Genomic DNA, 19670 nt, shown 5'->3' with positions numbered 1-19670 from the left:
ACATGATATTCATTTGCAGCAAGATGCTTCATTGCCTAACATCGGAATGTATAGTTCATCCACTTTAGAGAATGTAGAGATCAAGAAGAAGGTATAGGAGCTGCTTGATAAAGGGTTCATAAGACCAAGCACATCACCATGTGGATCTCCAATCGTACTGGTGAGAAAGAAAGATGGTTCGTGGAGGATGTGCATTGATTATAGAGCATTGAATAAAACAACGATCAAGAATCGTTATCCTCTTCCCCTCATTGATGATATATTAGATCAACTGAAAGAAGCAGTTTACTTTTCCAAGTTGGACTTGCTTAGTGGCTATCATCAAGTCAGAGTTGCAGAATAAGATGCATGGAAGACTACTTTCAAGACAAGGCAAGGGCTGTATGAATCACTGGTTATGTCTTTTGGCTTAACTAATTCTCCTGCCACTTTCATGAGAGTTATGAATGATGTACTCCAACCTTTTAATGATGATTTTGTAATTGTATATTTAGATGACATTCTTGTTTTCAGTAAAACATGGGAAGAACATTTGAAGCATGTAAAGAAGACTTTAGATGTTTTGAAACAAGAAAATCTCTATGTGAAGTTATCAAAATGTGAATTTGCGAAAACATATTTAAATTATTTGTGTCATATTGTAGGGGGTGGTGAATTGAAGATAGATCCCTCTAAGGTTGAAGTCATTGTGAACTGGCCTAAACCCAAATCTGCTATAGAAGTTAGGATTTTCCTAGGAGCAGCACAATATTGGAGAAAGTTTATTGCTAACTTTTCCTTGATTGCAGCTCCCTGACATGCTTTAATAGGATTGAACAAGGTGTTTCTGTGGGGAGGCAAACAACAGAAATCCTTTGACACCTTGAAAGAAAAAAATAGTACAACACCAGTACTAGCATTTCCAGATCTTCAACGACCATTTGAGATTGAAATAGATGCCAGTGACTATGCCATGGGAGCAGTGTTGATGCAACTTGGTAAAACCATATGTTATCATTCTAAGAGATTTACCTCTGCAGTAGTTAATTATCCCACATATGATAAATAATTGTATGCATTAGTATAGAGTTCGAAAAAGTGGAAACATTACCTAATGGGCAAAGAAACAATCATACATATAGATAATCAACGACTTCAATATTTACACTCACAAACTAAATTGCAGCAATCAAGACACTATAGGTGGATGGGCTTTCTATAGCAGTTTCATCTTGTCATCAGATATAAGAATGGAATACAGAATAAGGTTGCAGATATGTTATCAATACCAATCATAAATGCATCTACTATACATAAGCATAACTCAGTATTGCATGAAATATACATTGAACAATATGCTCAAGATGTAGATTTCAAAGATGTATATGCAACTTTAAGTTAGGGAAAACAAGTAAAAAATTGGATTATCATATTAAGGACCAACTCTTATATCATTTGGAAAAGTTATGCATTCCACAAAATGAAAGAGTTAACATAATCAGAGAAGCACATACTTCTCTTAGAGCAGGTCATTTTGGTGTAAGTAAAACAATTGCACAGCTGCAAAGGTTTTGTTATTGGCCAAAAATGCATGAAACAATTTCTAGATATATTAAAGGGTGTACCACGTGTGCTACAAGCAAGCCCAATAATAGAAAATTAGGCTTTTACACTCCACTTCCAGTTCCCTCTCGTCCTTGGGAAAGTGTTTCCATGGACTTTGTTGGGGGATTGCAAAAATCTAGAAAAGGTCATGATTACTTATATGCTATTGTGGACAGGTTCAGAAAAATGTGTATTTTAATACCTTGTAATAAGAAGATTATAGCTGAACAGATAGTGAAATTGTTCTTTCAGCATGTATGGGTTCATTTTGGGTTACCCACTTCCATTGTATCTGATTGAGATTCCCGATTTTTTGGGAAGTTTTGGTCAAGTCTATGGGAATTGATGGACACCAGATTGAAGAAGAGCACAACATTTCATCCACAAACAGATGGCCAAATAGAGGTGGTCAATAGAATAGCGACCCAGTTGCTCAGGGGCTATTGCAGCAAGTATCCCAAGCTTTGGGATGAACATTTGTGTTATGTGCAACATGCTTACAACCGTGCCAAGAACTGTTCTACACAGAGATCTCCTTTTGAGACTTGTTTTGGTTTTACACCAAAGTCTCCCTTGGATTTTTTCTTTAGTAAAGACATAGCAGTTGAGGGACATAGTGATGTGGACAAAGCAACCAAGTTCATTGAACAAATCCAAGAAATTCACTAGGTAGTGCAGGAACAGCTGGAAAGAAGCCAGGCCAAGTATAAGGCAAGGCATGAGAAGCATCAGATTGAGCATAGTTTCCAAGTTGGTGATCAAGTCTGGTTGTACATCAGCAAAGACAGAATGCAAGGTGAAGGTAAGAAGCTAAAGCCAATAAGGTATGGGCCTTTCAAGACACTTGAGAAAATTGGTGAAAATGGTTTTCGCCTTGATTTTCCAGCCTATATGCATATCTATTCAATCATTAGTGTAGAGAACTTGAGACTATATGAACCTTCATTGATTGAAGATCCCAAAGAGCAAAGTCAGTTGCCTTCTATTGATGATCTATTGCCTGAATATCTCAACGAGTTGCAGGAAGACATAGTTCTGGACAGCAAGGTGAGAACTACGCGCAGAGGGGATGTTGAGTACCTGAGAATCGGACTCAAAGGTTCAAAACCAAGTTGTTCAAGATGGATAGAGATTGAACAAGTGAGGAAGTTGTATCCTCGCTTGATTGATGCTTAAAAACCAACTTTTGGTGGTCCAAAAGCCTTTTTAGTGGGAAGGTGTGATCCAAAATGGATCCTAAAAACCCTCTAAGTCTTCAAAAATAAAAAGCTATCGCAAAGGATGAACTTTTAAAAATGGCGGAAAACACTATCGGGAGTGAAAAACATGAAGAAATAGTGAAAAACAGAGCTATCGGAGGTCAAAAGAATGATGCACAGGAGTCGTTGGATTTGGCCGATCAATGGTCCAAATCCGATCGGCATATCGTAATCGGAGGTGGCAAGTGGAGTCCATCGGAAGTGGCTTTATGAAAAATCATGATTATGGTTGGCGTGATTAAAAGAGAGCCATTGATCTATGTGTGCAGATCAACAGTCCAGATCTACTCGCACGTCATTACATTGCAATGCACATGCAGAAGGACTACTGGGGCCCGAAGACTACGCGATAGGAGATTGTGATATATCGCATCGCGACAATATAGAGGAGTGAGGGCCAATATATATACGACTTGCGATAAAGCTGGACCAGATGGGTCTTATGGGTAGAAATATATATCTTTTGAGTTCTGTAAAAAGGAGTTTTTCAATGTAAATTCACATTTTCGTTAAATAAACGAAAAATAAAGGAAATGTTAATGGAGCAATAAAACGGACCCGAAAGGGTTTATACAGGCAGCGATATATGTTTTGAGTTCCGTAACAAGCAGGATTTGCAGCAGGCCTTAGGTGGTAAGTGGTATTAGTCGGGCTCTGCCTGAGCCCATACACTGGCCGCCACGTGGCCAAGTGCTGGAGAGAGAAAACCACCCTTTTCGGGCGGGTAACCTCCGTGTGTGTAAGCCACCCAAAATCAATAATAACCGTTGGATCAACAATCACTTGCGATAGCACCGGAAGATGGATTCAAAGGGCTTATAGGGTAGAATTGATAATATTTCAGATCAGATAAAAGGCGTTTGGGCAGATTTTTACAGTGTTTCTGTGTATTCTCTGTGTAAACAGAGAATGATTATTTTGGGGATTTCTAAAGCACCAATGGTCCGTTCTCTTACAAAATAGGTGGCCACCATCCCTGAAGACATTACACCATGATTGGTTAATGCTCAGAGGGGGTTTGAACGGACAGAGGTTGGAAGCTAGAGAGCCTAGAAGAGGAAACAAATAGATAGCGTCGATTGGCTTAAAAGCCATAGAATGATAGAGACAAAAGCAAGCAGTGCAGAGACAGATAGTGATAGTCTGTGTACTCAGAGAGACTTAAGGGATTCAAGTAAACTCCTGTTGTTTTATATCTGTTGTGTTGAGACTCAAATTGAGCTCACTTTTGTAAAAATCTGCTCTTGAAGACATAATAGAGAGGTCACCACTGAAGGCTGGACCAGGAGACATAGCCTAGGAGTTTTGGGTGAACTCCTTCATTATCTTTCCGTGATATGTGTGTGTGTCTGTTATGTATCTTTAACTGCTTCATTGTCTATATTATTCACAATCTTTTCGATCCGTTGCACTAAGTGATATAGGCAAATCCATGCACATGAGTCTGTAATACCTTAATGTTAGTCTAAGATCTCATTTTCAGATCATAGGTCCAACACAATTGGAATTTGTATAAGAATTAACACCTTGGGAACAAGCAATTGAATCAAGAATTGGAACCTCTTTCTGTACACAAAACTAGAAATACCACCAAAGCATATCTTGGACCTCTGGGAATAGGATTTGGGAACATTTCAAATGAATCTCTTCCATATTTGTATAGAGAGAACCTCGATAAAACATCTTACAAAATATCTCGCAATGCTACAACTATTTGATCGACTAGTTGTCTCAGCGTGCAAATATTAATTACATAACATATTTTAATTCCTTCTTTAAAATGTAACAAATTACAAAAAAGAAAGAAAAAAAACATTTTAAAATTGAATGATGGCCATAGAAAAATATCTCCATGCCAATTCTTGTGATCGTCTATGATTAGACAGCGTATCTGCCATGTTGTTCCTCCACAATTACCGACTGATATGCCTATCGCTTTCTCCCCTGAGCTACTTGAATTCCCCCTTTCTGGAGATGGAAGCGATCAACTATGGTGGAATTAGCAGTTCTCTGTAACATAACTACAAACACATCCATCTTTGGTTATCTCCATGTTGTAGTATCAGGCCTTCTCATATTGTAATTCTTATGAAATAACTTTGCCAATACAGAGAGTTCCAATCACCCTTGGCTCCTCTTTTTAAGCTCCTTTATCACTTATCAACCATGGGACCACTTCCTGTGACCAATGGATTAATGCATAGGTGCTGTAATATCAAAGCCTTCTATCCTCGTAACTTCATTTGAAATAACATTCTAAGAACATAAAGTTTTGAAGCGTTCAAGCTCCTCTTCCATTGGCACTCTTCTTGTTTATCCCATGGGACCAGGTGCCATGACCTCAAGCTCAATGCTTGGACGCTAAAGGATTTTAGCTGCCATCGGTGGCCTATCTCCCTTTGTAATTCATGCTTAACCCTTGGTTCTTTCGATGGCTATCACCAAGCACCACCACTTAGCAGAGCCCATTCATCGGAACATTTTCAAAACATAAGTATAAAAGAGTTTCATTTTCTCTCACCTCAAAAATACAGACCTTTGAAATGAAATCATGTTGGCCTCATCATCTTCACATGGCACCCTCTGAGTGGTGACATGTGTCATTGAGATTTATCCCTTTAGGCCCTCCAAAATGCCAAAATATCCTACCATGTGTCCTTGTCCTACCCATAAGGGCTTCATTGAGTGAGGAATACCATACCACGTGGGTTCATATTGGGGGATATATATTGAGGAAAAAATGGCACAATATATTGGGGGATATATAGGGGGTAAAGGGTTTTTATATTGGCAGGTATAGAAAATGACCTAAAAGTTAATGAAATAATAAAAAGGGGTATAAAAAATGTTAATGAAAAAATGGATACCTACAATATCTAGTGTAAGTAGGAGTTTCATAAATTGGGAAGGTGTATTGGGTTTGTATTGGTAGGGGGTTAAATAATGTGATTTTTAGGGTTATTTTCTAATGTGTATTCAAATAAGGGTATTTTTTAATATGCCACGAATGCATGTGATAGGTTAGAGGTTCATTGAGTGAATCCCCCATGGTCCTACCACATCATGCTAAAGTAATCTATCCTATTAGCTTCTCGAAACCAATTATCTGCTGCCATGTGTCAAATTTTGAGGAGAGAGAAAGGGTCCCCAAGGTCCTCGTTTTTTCGTTGGTTTCATTTGTATTTTCATGACGAAGAGCCAGTCTATATCAGAGACCCTCTTCATCGAACTTTTTTCAAAAAGGAATTAAAAAGAGTTTAGATGCCTACAACCTTCGATATTTCTTCTTGGCACTTAGGTGCTCTACCCGCTTTACGACCTCAATTCTTTTGAATCTTCATGACCAATTGCTACATGAGACCAGAGCTACTTTCATCAGAGGTTCTCCCAAAATAATTAAAATAAAGTTCTGATGGCCTCTCCTTCTGAAATTCTTTATAACATTTGGGTGCTTGGCCTTGGTTTGAGCCCTTGGCTCTTTTAGGCATTTGTGACCAAGTGTTATCATATATCAGAGCTCCTCTCATCAGAAGCTTTTCAATTAAGGATTAAAGAAAATTTATGATACCACCATCTTCTAAAATTCCATCTTAGCACATAGGTGCTCCACCCAGGTTTTTAACCTTGGTCCCTTTAGTTTTCCTTGATTGGGTGACATATAATATCGAAGCTCCCCTCATCGGAAGATTTTCAAATGATAATTAAAGCTAAGTTCTGATGGCCTCCTCCTTCGAAATGCTGGCCTCCAAAGTGACATCATGCCAACATCATCACCTCCATGTGGCACCTCCTGAGTGGTGACACGTGCAACCCAAATTTGTCCCCTTATACGCCTCCAAATTCAAAAACTAACTTCCATGTGTGAACCATGCCACCACGTCATGGTTATGTGATCAACCATGTTTTCTTCTTGCGACTAATCATGAGTTACAATGTGAATTGTTCAAAGGAGAGAGGAAAGGTCCCTCGGGTCTTTGGATTTTCATGGATTTCCTTTTTATTTCCTATTCCTACATGACTTCAGTGCCTTCCCCCATGAAACTCCAATGTTTTGATGACACATTATCTAAGGTCCTGCCTTGTTCTATGCACTTAATCCTTTGGAATTCTTATTAGTGAGTGCTATCCTATATTAGAGTCCCTCTCATAGTAGAATTTTTGAAAAGGAATTTAAAAGGGTTATGGTGCCACCAACCTCTCATAAACCATCCTTCAATATGCCTTTTTTCGAGTCTTCTTGATATCGGGTCCCATTGTGATAAGGTCCTAAATTTCGACACTCCTCTTTAGATTTCATCCTCTCTTTGGATTTCGACTTTCATTTTGGCTTCGAGACTTAGGATTTCAATTTTGGCTTCCTCCTTGTGATTTCAGCCTCCGATATTTTCTCTCCTCTTTGGCATTTTTGCACCTAGGCACTCCCTTTTGGCCACTTCTAGACAATATTTGAATAAGGTGTAATAGGTGAAAACATACACAATGGTTATATTTTGAAAATTTTGCTTCAACTGTTGGATCTACCATCATACACGACACTTGCAAAACTCATGCTCACAAGAGAAAAAAAGGATAAAGAAGAGATCACAAAGGAAAAAGGGATGGAATTTTCTAGATCTGCCCTCTTCTAATGAAGAAGATGAAGAAATGGATGAGAGTCAACAAAATTCAAAGTCACATAATCAACAATGATCCCAAATGAAGGAGGGAGAAGAGACGTAGAAGGATCATGCCAAACATTTAGAGATACCTAATGAGTTAGTAATGATTGAGACTCCTAGAAATCAACATGAGGAAAAGACCAACAATGAAGGAAGAGGTGGAATAAATAAAACTCATGTTTCTGAGAGTTTAGACTTAGGCAAAGAACTAACATAGTTACCGATCAAATGAGAACTTTACACATTACCCATTTTTTTGAGGCAGAAAAAAAATCATCCGATTTTGAAACGTGTTGATTCAGAATATGACTTTTTTTAACAATAATTTTTACACTTTAAATTTTCTTATGTGTCACGAACATTTGTTTTTAAATGTTAGTGAATTTCGTGCCGATTTTGAAAAGTGTTGATGCAACATCAACCCATTTTTTTTAGAAGGCTTACTTTTAAAACTTTAAATTTTATTATGTATCAAGAATGAACAATTTTTTTTAAATGTTAGTGATTTTCATGTTGATTTTGAAAAGTGTTGATGCAACATCAACCTCTTTTGTTTAGAGGGCTTATTTTTTACATTTTAAATTTTCCAATTTATTAACTGTGGAATATTTTTTATAATTGTTGGTGATTTTCATGTGGATTTTGAAAAGCATTAACATTTTATTTAAGACATATTTTTGACATGTTTTTGAATATCACAATGTTTTTTTAAATGTTGATTATTTAACCATTTTTCAAGTTATCTTATTCCTCTTCTTGCTTTTCATCCTTAGATGTTTATTTTTTAACGGTTTTTCAAGCATGTGTTTTTTGTTTTCCTTTGCAATTTTTTTATCATCAAAATTTTAACGTTTTTGCGAAGCTTAAAAAAAACAATAACATTAATATTTTGAGGTTATGATTTTTTATATAATTATATATCACTAAATACTTCAATACAAAAAAAAATTATCACTAAAAAATAATAATTTTAAACACTCAACAAAAAATTCACATTATGCATATAGATATAATTAAAAAAATACATATTTCAGGATGTCTTCTCTAAAAATTACATGTTAAAAAAAAATCTTATGCAAACATTAAATAAAATAAATTGATAAAATAACAAATTTTATTAAATTTTTATTAATAACATTTTAAGTCAAAATAATAAAAAGAAATGTAAATAAAACATATAATTAAAAAAAAAATTTAAAGCATAAAAAATTAAAAATACAATTAAATTAAAAGAAAAAACATATCAAATACTAAAAACATTAAAATAATATTTTTACAAAAATTAAAGAAAATGAAACATGTGAAAATTTGGAAAAAAAATTAAAACAAAAAATAATTAAATTTTGAAAACATAAAAAAAAATAAAAAATAAAAAAAAAAATTAAAAATTAAAACACAAAAGCATAACGGGGCTTGGGTAGCCAAAGTTGATTTTGGGAATCGAGCTTGGCCGTCGAGGGCTTGCAGGGCCTTGGGCTTGGGCAGTGGAGTTGCTGCCCTGCCTAGTCCTAGGCCCCTGCGACCCCTGGGCGGCCAACGTCAATTCCCGAGATCAACCTGGTTGCCTAGGGCCGCGGGCCCTCCTGCCTAGCCGAGGCAGAGCTGCCAAGGTCATCCCCGAGCATGGCCATTGTGCAGCTCCGCTCTACCTAGGCCCGAGGCTCCACGACCTTGGGTGGTGAAGGCTAGGCTGGGCATGACCATGGCCACCTAGGGCCATAGGGCCTCGAAACTGGCCAGTGCAGAGCTGCACAAGTCCACCCTTGTTAGGACCAAGGCCCAAAAGCTTGGGCAGGGCATAGTTGCATGGCTCTGCAACCCCTAGGTCCGAGGCCCCATGGGCCTTAGGCAGCTAAGGTCAATTATTGGGATCAATCTTGGCTGCCCATGACCTACTCAGCCCAATTTTTTAACTTTTTATTTATTTATTTATTTTATAACTGTTTGAAAAAAAAATGTTTTTAATGTTTTTTATTTTTAAATTCTTAATGTGTATTATTTATTTATTTCAACGTTTTTTATTTTGTTTGTATTTTTAATTATCCAATAAAGTTTTTTTTTTTTTTTTTTTTAATTTTTTTTCCATTAATGATATGTTTTTTTAATATATATATATATATATATATATATATATATATATATATATATATATAGTTATTATGAGTTAATTTTATGTTTGTTTTTTTATCTTTTTATGTATTTTTTTATATTTGATTTTTTTGGGGTCATGTTATTCAATTTTATTTTTTATAAATGTTTTATATATATAAATATAATTTTATGTTTGTTTTTTTTAATCTTTTTTATGTATTTTTTTATATTTGATGTTTTTGGGGTCATGTTATTCAATTTTTTTTTTTTTAATGTTTTATTACTTGTTATTATTTTTTAAAACAATTTGTGTTTTTTGTTTAGTTTTTGTTATTGATTTTTTTTTTCGATGTTTGGATTTTTGTTTTTTTTTTTGTATTTTTTTTATTTATATATTTATTTATTATTTTGTTTTATTGTATTTTTTTTTATGGAGAGTCCATGTCGATGCTTGACTAGCAACCTGACATCATTATGTTTCAATTTGATAGTTGGTTTGAAAGTTTCCGTTATAATGAATTGAGTTTTCCCCTACAATTTTCAATTTTGTTGTTGATCTTGAAGCTTTTACTATAATTGATCGAGTTCACCTACACTGCATGCCAATCTGATGGTTGATTCTTATTTTTTTGTTGCAATGTATCAACTCATCTTAGGCTAAGATTTTAAAATTTCTATACATTTAAGATTTAAAAAAGAAATTACTCTTGGTATAATGACTTTTTCATTCAGGTGTTCATTTTTAAAGCCTTTTTAGTCATAATTTGTTTCTATAATATCATGCTTGAAATATTTTGAAAACTTAATAATTTTGTAGTCATAATCTTTGGTTTTAATTCCATGGTTGAAAATTTGTCAAGATTTTAAGGTTTTTCTAGGTCATGATATTTTATGTTTAATGCTATGGTTGAAAACAGTGATACATATTTTTTCTTGAGCACCATGACTGAAAATTGTTGGAATTTTAAGGTTTTTCAAAGATGTGATATTTTATATTTAATGTCATGCCTAAAAATCGTTGAATTTTAATGCTTTTCAAAGAAGTGACATTTTATCTTTAATGTCATGCTTGAAAGTCATTGTCATTGTAAGGTGTTTCAGAGTCATGATGTTTTATCTTAAAAACATTATTAAAAAATGTTGAAAATTTACCAAAAAAAATATTATTCCAGCATCAATGCTTTTCATTTTCAGAGTTTTCTTTGGACAAAACAATTTGGGATTTATTGGCTTTTACCACCATTTTTAGAAATTGTCAAAAATTAAAAAAAAATAAAAATAAAAAATGTTATTCCAACATCAACACTTTTCATTTTCAACCTGTATTTTCATGCTTTAAGGGGTTTTTGGCTAGAGTTCGTGTTTTGAGGTAATAGTTCTCGTTTAATCGATAACTTTTCTAAGTGTCAACAATATCAGAAGAAGAAAATTTGTCTATTGTTATGGCCACTCCAAATTGTAGTGTTTGGAATACAATTCAAAAGAAAAATGGTAAGAAAGGGAAACCCAACTTATCGTGGTAAATGTAAATTTTGGTAGCTATCTATGATGAGTTCTTTAAGCACATAAAAATGGTCTTTTAGGAAAATATTTGAATGCATGTGTTTATATACTGATGGAACCTTTTATTTCTATGAATAAAAAGTTGCGATTTTTGCTTAGAAAAAATAAAAAAGTATAAGATTTTAATTTAATAATTAATTTTAATATATTTTTGTTAATTACAAATTTATTTAATATTTAAAAAATAAATTTTAATTTTAATTGTATTATTTTTATGTAAAAAATTGACTAAAGTATTATATATAAATAAATTTGATACATCTTAGTAATTCATAAATTTAAAGTTAACATAGATTTAAGTTGGTAAGAAGTAGTATATCATAATTTTCTTTTCTTTTAGAAAATTATATTGTCAAAAGGCTGTATAATTTAAAGGTATTAAGAATTATTTACAAACTATATCATAATATTAAGAATGCTACATTAAAAATTATATATTAAGAATGCTACATTAAAAGTTATATAAAGAATAAGATGAATAGTAAAAACATAATCATGTTCAAAATTTAATTTGAAGAAAATGCATAGAATAAATAATATAGTATTACATAATGATCAATCTATAGATGCCACCCTCTTTCTTGGGGGAGCCGCTAAAATAATAGTAAAGTGCTTTCAAAAAATTTATGAATTCCTATTTTGATCTATCAAGAGGGATGACCAATAAAAAGAAATGTCAACTATATGGTTGGAATTATTCTGAAACGACCCTGAATCATATCTAAGGGATCTTAGAATTGCCTCTTGTGCTCGATTGAAGATAATTTAAATATTAAATAATTCCAATTTCATTAGGAACAACCAATGCAGACAATTGGGAGGTAGTCTTGCAAGAAAATGTGGAAAAATATCCAATCCTAGGGTGCACAATGGTTAAACGTGGTAGGAAACATTGTATTAATCAAGTCATTGTTGTCATCATTTCCAATTTAATGGGTTCAATCTTGCTCACCCCAAAATGAATAATCCATCAAATTTGTGGTCTCTTGCGAAAGTTTCTTTATCTCATGATTTGAAGCACAGTGTCTTTACCCAAAATATTTAATGGATTAGCGATCAAAGATCCTAAGCTCATGAATCTAGCTTTGGGGACAAAGATAGTGTGGCATCTTCTCTCATATTCTGAAGAATGGTAGAAGCAAGCCTATGTGTACAAATATTTCTACAAGGGCAGACTCATAAGACATGAAGGATAAATATGGCCAGATCAGTGATCTAAAATTTGGAAATTATGCAAAGTGGTGGCCCTTGTCATCACTGATCATTTGGAATGGAAAGTTGCAAATGGAGCACACATTAGCCTATGGAAATATCAAATCCCATCAAGATATCTATTCGATAAGAATGAAAGAGTTAACGGATTGGCCAATTGGATGGAAGCAAATGGACACAATAGGATCACTGATATATCCAAATGGGATTCCAATCATCATCGGGTTGGTTGGAAATTTCCTAATATCAACGCTAATCTCCAAACTCTTTGGATAACATTGGTTAAAGAATTAAAGTTATCCACTCCAATAATAACCTCAAGGTTGTTTTGGAAAATATGAATGAACAATAAGAAGAATGTTTATTCAGTAGGGGTGGGATATGAATAATTAATACAAAAATTTCCGCACCCTAATCTAAAAAGGCTATGGGGAAAAATCTAGAATAAGGATGGTCTACCAAAAATTAATCTTTTCTAGTGGGAATTGGTCCATACGAAGGCTTTGACAACAAAAAATATTAAAAAAAATAGAATACTCAAGTTCCATCCTAATGCGTTTTATGAAAGAAGACAAAAGAAGACATGCCTCATGCCTTTTGTCAATTCTCCTTCAATATGGAGGTCTATAAAAATTCCTTCGAAAATGTCAGAGATATATCAAGCATCCTTGAGAATTGGCAAGAAATATTCGAGCAATGGAAATTAAAAATTCCTTCATAGAGAAAATAAACTTCAATATGCATGAGATGTTGGATGGCTTTACCAAATTTCCTGTGATGACATTTTGTATTTCTTGCAACCAAGCAATTTTTAATGATGTCTATGAAAATTTTATTTCCTCGGTTTCTGAAGCAACTCAGTTTCTTTTTGAGTCAATATGTGTATGTGGGAGAATTATGTAATATGTTGCCCAGTAAGAGGGAATGGCTCGATCTTTGTCAAATTGCATATTAGGTTGGAAGCTTTAATTAAAAGCAACCTATTAAGAAATCATATGCAATCAAAATGAACCCTAATTAATTACAGAACTAGAGGATCAACAAGGGACGATATTCTCTTTTTTCGATGGAGATTTGACAAGTAACGTCTGGGAGGTAGGAGCAAGAGGGGTTAATTTTTTCCATTATAAAGAAATAGAGATACAATATGCATGGGATTTGGGAAGTTAAAATAAAAACAAAGCCAAATTCTCAACATTTTGACAAGGATTAAAATTGGAAATATTAACGGAAATTAAACAATTAATAATGTTTGGAGACTTGATGATAGTTATCGAATTGGTGTGCATGCTTAAAGGTAATCCTATGCAGATTCAATCCTCATTTCTGCATAGAATAATTTTTCAAAAACTAAAGTTTGGTGTTATTGATTTCTATCACATCAAGAGACATCTCAATTCAAAGGAAAACCCATTAGAAAATAAGGGTGTCTCCCTAGAACAAGGAATGATGGCTCGGGATGAAAGAAGTATTCTAATTATATCCTTACCATGAAAATCTCAAATACAAATAAGATTTCAAGGGTAGTGAAAGTCTTAAAAAGCATTAAAGAAATAATGAGTGGGTTGGCTATCCGACAATCTAATGTCAAAATGCAACTTGGTTTGTTGATCATGTAATTTGTCTCTCTATTGTTTTGGAAGCTTATCTTCTCTCCTGAGTGCTCGGTTCATGCATACATTTTGAAAGCCCACATGATCATGGTCACTGTAAGACACATGTCGAAGTTGGCTCATTTCCTTAATAAATTTGAAAGGATGCAAAGAGTTGGTATTTTTATACTTGATATGCAATAGACGCGTTCATGGAAATTGGCTTTAGTAGAGTGGAATGTAAGTTGCAAAGACATTAATTTAGTGATTTGTCTCTAGGTTTAGTGAAAGCACATGGATGGTTGTCACATTAAAGACGTTGAGAGAAGAAATGGTGTAGTGGGGAAAGACACATATGGCTATAAGGAGAGCACACACATAATCATTTCTCTTGGAATTTGTGTTTAGTTATTCAAAAGGCAACAAGGGAGGGAGGTGTTTTTTTGTTTGTATTAAAATAGAGTTCTTTTATGGTGTAGAGAAAGAATAATTCAATCATAAATTGGATCATTTGATAAAAACTATGGGATACATGTTGACATTGTTAACCAGGCAGGGGAAGTGGGGAAGGTAGAATTACAAGCTCAATTCCTCCTCTTAAATAAGAAAATTGGTCTGGTGCAGATGAACATAGACAAATTGCAAGTGGAATATGATATTCTCAACCTCAATCTTACTAGAATGACACCTTTATACGTTGCAAGGACAATTGGGGTGAATAAGAAAATTCTTTTGGAATTTGATGTTCAACAGGGAACAACACTAGAACAATAGGAGACAACAGTTGAGCAGGAATTTATGGAATTGGTTTCTACTCCTTTTCATCCAAGGCTTGAAAATGATGGAATTGAATTCAATCGTGTTATTAGGTTGAATAATGAAGCTTATCTATTTTCTTTTAATTTTAATCCATTTTATGCAAGTATGTAGTTATTTTAGGAGTTTTCTTAAGGATATATTAAAAATGCCAGATTATATTAGTAGTATGTAGACATAAAATTAGAAGTTCGGGTATTTTTTGGGTACTCTCAAACTTAGTAGATGAAGATATTGTAGCAGATGTAAAAGTTTATGTCCTTCGGACCAGATTGAATCAATAGAAAATAACCTACCCTTTTCATTTCAAAAACATGATCAATCTATATCTTACAAATGAGTAAAGAGGTGGAAATTAAAAACTTTAACATAGATATTATTGTAAAAATCACTCACACTTTACCTTTTATTTAAAATATTAATATATTTTTTTTTGGAATTATATATATTTATCATAATTTTGTGTATATTCTATAACATGCTCTTGATTATATTGAATGATAAAAAGATGTATCTTTTATTTGATGGTCCATTCATTATCAAATTGTTTAATGTTTGAGTTTTTGTATCAGTAGTTGGTACAACCAAATTACAGTTTGCGTACTAGTATGTTGGATGAAATCCACATTAACTCGTAGATTGGATGAGATCCATAATTTTTTTTAAATAAATAATAAGGTTTTTCAAGTCATTGAAAGAAGATAAAGGTGAGTGATTCTACTTGAGTTTATTCCCAGAGAATCTAAGAACATAATAGATGTTTACTAACTAAGAAAAACAGTTAGGGGATGATGTAAAGTAGTTGCAATAGAATGAATTAGAAATACATACAAAAATTATTAGAAGTAAATTAATGAAATATAAGAAATAGAATAAGCTACCATAATAAATAAAATTTATGGAAATTTATATAAACAAGAAAATTGCATGTTCTTTGAACATTAATATGTTATTTTTCACTAAAATATAATTCATATGTTAATGTTAATATATTTATTTTGTATCAGACGCAAAAACTTGGGAGAGAGGAATAGTACAATGGGATAATAAATAGAAGCAAAAACTTATGTCACAAGTTATCAAACAATAAGTTCTTAAGTTATTTTGTAATGGAGTTATTTGAGCCTTTAAATGCACTTAACCATATGTGATAAGATGGGCTACCTGATGTCATGAGCTCATTAACAAAGAATGATAAACCCATCAAAATTAAGATTATCTTAATTATTCTATAACTAAGTCAAGATTGACCGAAAATTTCAAACTTTAAATTTGACTTGGATGAATCCTCCTTCAAATTTTATTTTTGGATTGTAACAATACTACATATCATGTATCACCACCTAATTGTTTCTCCAATGCATCATCAAACCAATATGTGTATACCTAGATAGCCTTACTACCATATGCCTAATTACATGTGTAAACTTGAACGAGCCTTAGGGTTAAGAACATGTGTTTCCTTCTTGGAAATAGAAGAGTAGATTTTGTAAATATTAATTGATTAATATTGGTATACATGTGGGACCCAAAAATGAGCATTAATGGGACTGTATACAAGCATATACAACCTTTCCAAATCACAAGTTCCAACTAGTATTTCCCAAGCGCACATTGCTATGAAACATCAACATGTTTGATTACTAGCACATCGCTTTGTTCTAATATGATTTTATTACAAGAATCCCTCTCTACTCCAAATAGAGTAAGTTAAATCAAACACTTCTTATATAATTATTTTCTCATCAAAAGTATAGTAGGTCTAGTATTAATTCAATATTTGGCATCCTACCATAATTAATATTTTTTTTAAGTTTGTACGTCTCCATCTATACTATGCACTATACAATTTATTTTCTAGATCGGTTAGGGAATAAGATGTTATGCAAAATAAAAGGCATACATATTTTAAATTATGATATATATACAAATAAAAATAAATAAAAAATAGAAAGAAATATTTTTTTCTTAAAAAAATATTTAAAATGTACATAAAAATCTCTATAGTTATGTATATTCTTTATTAGCCTCCAAATTAGACACAAATTAAGGGCAATCTAGCCTTTCATAGGCACATAAAGGCTATATTAAATATCTCCTTCCACACTTAATAATGTTTTTTTAGCTTTAATATGTTCTTCGGAAGGTTTAGAGATAATTACATCTTATGTACCTAATATTATTTATTTTTGTAGAATATTGAGTAAATTCTGAATGAGATAATATAGTGACTTTATCCCTACTACATGATGGACTAAGATAGGATAGTAGATGAAAAATATATTATGAAATTAGTGAACGAATTCTGGAGCTCCAATGATTGCAAAAATATAGGAATGTGTTCCCTGTCACTACATGAAGATTCCTCATGTTGGGAAGCAGATCCATTTTTTGAGGGTTTTGGAGGGGAAAACTGCATTCTTTCAAGGAGTATGCTTACCCATCAATTTGTATAAGTAAAATTTTGAATTTTCGTCTAGTGGCATGTATTTCTTGGTATTCTTGTGGATAAAGCTCCACTTTCATTTCTTGCAGGGATGTAGTTGGATTGATTTAGATAACGAAGTTTGGTGCCAGTTTTAGCTTATAAATCTTGTTTCCCTTCATCTAACTATGAGTCTACTTAGGCTTGACCATCATAGGAGCCTTATATCCCTTATCTACAATTTCTTTATCTTCTTTGATTTTTTTCACTTGCATCTTTTATTCTACTTTTTCTTATTTTTGCATTTAGTATTCATTCTTCCTTTGTTTTAGGTTATATTTTTTAAATAAATGAAGTTTTTTGTTTGTAGGTTATTTATAGCATCAAAATAATGATACATTTTTTAATTTTGAAGGTCATATTCATCATTGACCTACTTGGATTGGTTTACTAGTTCACAATTCTGGAATTTCTGGAAATCTCTTATAGCAAAATAGTAGTCATTTTCTAATATTTTTAGCACATGTTAATGGAGATATTTTTAGTTGATTCCACTTGTATTGAGTCCTAAAACTATTCAAGTTATAAAAAAAATTACCCCATAGAATTTTCACTTGGTCAGGTTAGGCATTTGATAGGTTAACTAGCTCACTGATTCTTGAATTTCTAGTTTTGGGAGTAATAATGTTCTTCTATTTTTTAGCACATTTTAAAAAGAGTATTTTTGAGTGATTCGACTTATGTGACATCCTTACGACATCCTAATTAATAATTAAATTTATCCCATGTCATTTTCGTTCGATTTTCTTGGTCATTCAAAGAGATGAATGGAAAGACAAATTTGCTGGAAGATTTGGTATTTTAGTCTTTGCAAGTATAAAAATCGTAATCGTTTTGTGGCATGCATGTGCTACTATTGATTTTTAGGGTTATCATTTTCATTCTACATTCCTCCAACCGTTTTCAACCTCTTTCACCTCACTACACAATGCTCTCAAAACTCTGCCACCAAAAGTACATTTCTTATTCGTTGAAGGACACTGTGTGCACTTGTTTTTGTGTAAGATGGGCATATGAGAGGTGCTAAGCTTAGGAAAGTCCTCATACAACCTTCATATACCTTAATTTTCCCTTTCCCTTCTTTATATCACCTTTTCCACCCTTTGAATGCTCACAGATCTAACCTTGTAGAAAAATAGGGAAATTCTGTAGCATCTTGTAGCACCAAGTAAACTTTGCCAGATTTACACAAAAAGATTGATTTTTGGCTCTTAACCTTCAATAATGACCCTTAGGCTCTGAAACCATGATCTAGGAGTACCAAATACCACTCAGGACTTGCCTTTTTACCACTGCAACACTTTCCAACAATTAAAGGTTTGCAGACGGGTTCATGATTTGAATGACATAGCGATGATTTTCATGATTAATTTATGAAGCACCTGATGAAATTTGTTACTAGGTCTAATTTGTTTATAATGCAGTGATGGAGATTTGGTTCATGCTCATACTTTATGCAATTATAATAAGTTTTATTTCCCTGTCTTTTGTTTCCTGCAATAGGTAAAGGTTTTCATTTCAATCATTTTCATTTGTACAATTAGTTTAGGTTTGATTTCATGATATTCACTTCATTGCATTAGAACAATGAAAGAAGGACACGTTGGATGTTGCACATATATTATCGAAACCTCTTAAATTTGTACAAACCATGAGTTAATAATTTAAGTTGGTAGCCTTTGGAGTTGCAACATTCTTGTTGCAATACCAAGGCTCGTCACTATTTTGGTGTCGTTATCGAGGAGGTGTCAAAGAATGAAATGTTTTCTTCCATAATCAATCCAATTCTTTTACTTCTACAAGAACAAAAATTTCATTAGGCATATTTCATTTAAAAAATTTGCATTATATAAGCGTTCTTATTGAATTTTGTTTTACAAAATAAAAAAAGTACTTCTCCAACACCAATCTCCCCCATTTAACGATGTGGTGCAGTAAGAACCACATCACCATCTAATTTTGCATGAAGAAGAAGAAGAGGTGGTAGAGAAGGTAAAAGAAATGGGTAAAAGTGATGACAATCAGGAATATCCTCTTGGTTTTCCCATTCAGGAAACTGATATAAGTGTTCATATGAAGAACGTCCCTCCATCTTTCCTTCTTGACTTCCATGGTATGAGGTCAGAGGATCCGTAAACCTTTCTCTTTCAATTTGAAATAACTTTTAGATTGTAACAACTGTGGGTTAAAATTTCATGTAATAAAATTTAATAAAGGAAAAATAAGACCAAGGTCAAGGAACACATATTCCAAGCTGAATGTTGGGAAAAATATCCTAGCGGGCATCAGTTGTTGTGTTTATGGCTAAGGGAAATTGGCAAAGGCAATGGAAAAGGATTCGAAAAGGAAAATAGGAATTAATTGACATTTTATTTATGAAAATAAAGGAAATTAGGAGAAAATGGAGGTG

The sequence above is a fragment of the Pinus tabuliformis genome, chromosome 2_1, assembly GCF_031772625.1.
Source record: "Pinus tabuliformis cultivar Carrire ecotype Pingquan chromosome 2_1, CPIR1, whole genome shotgun sequence".
NCBI lineage: Eukaryota > Viridiplantae > Streptophyta > Pinopsida > Pinales > Pinaceae > Pinus > Pinus tabuliformis.
This window is presented reverse-complemented; position numbering follows the sequence as displayed.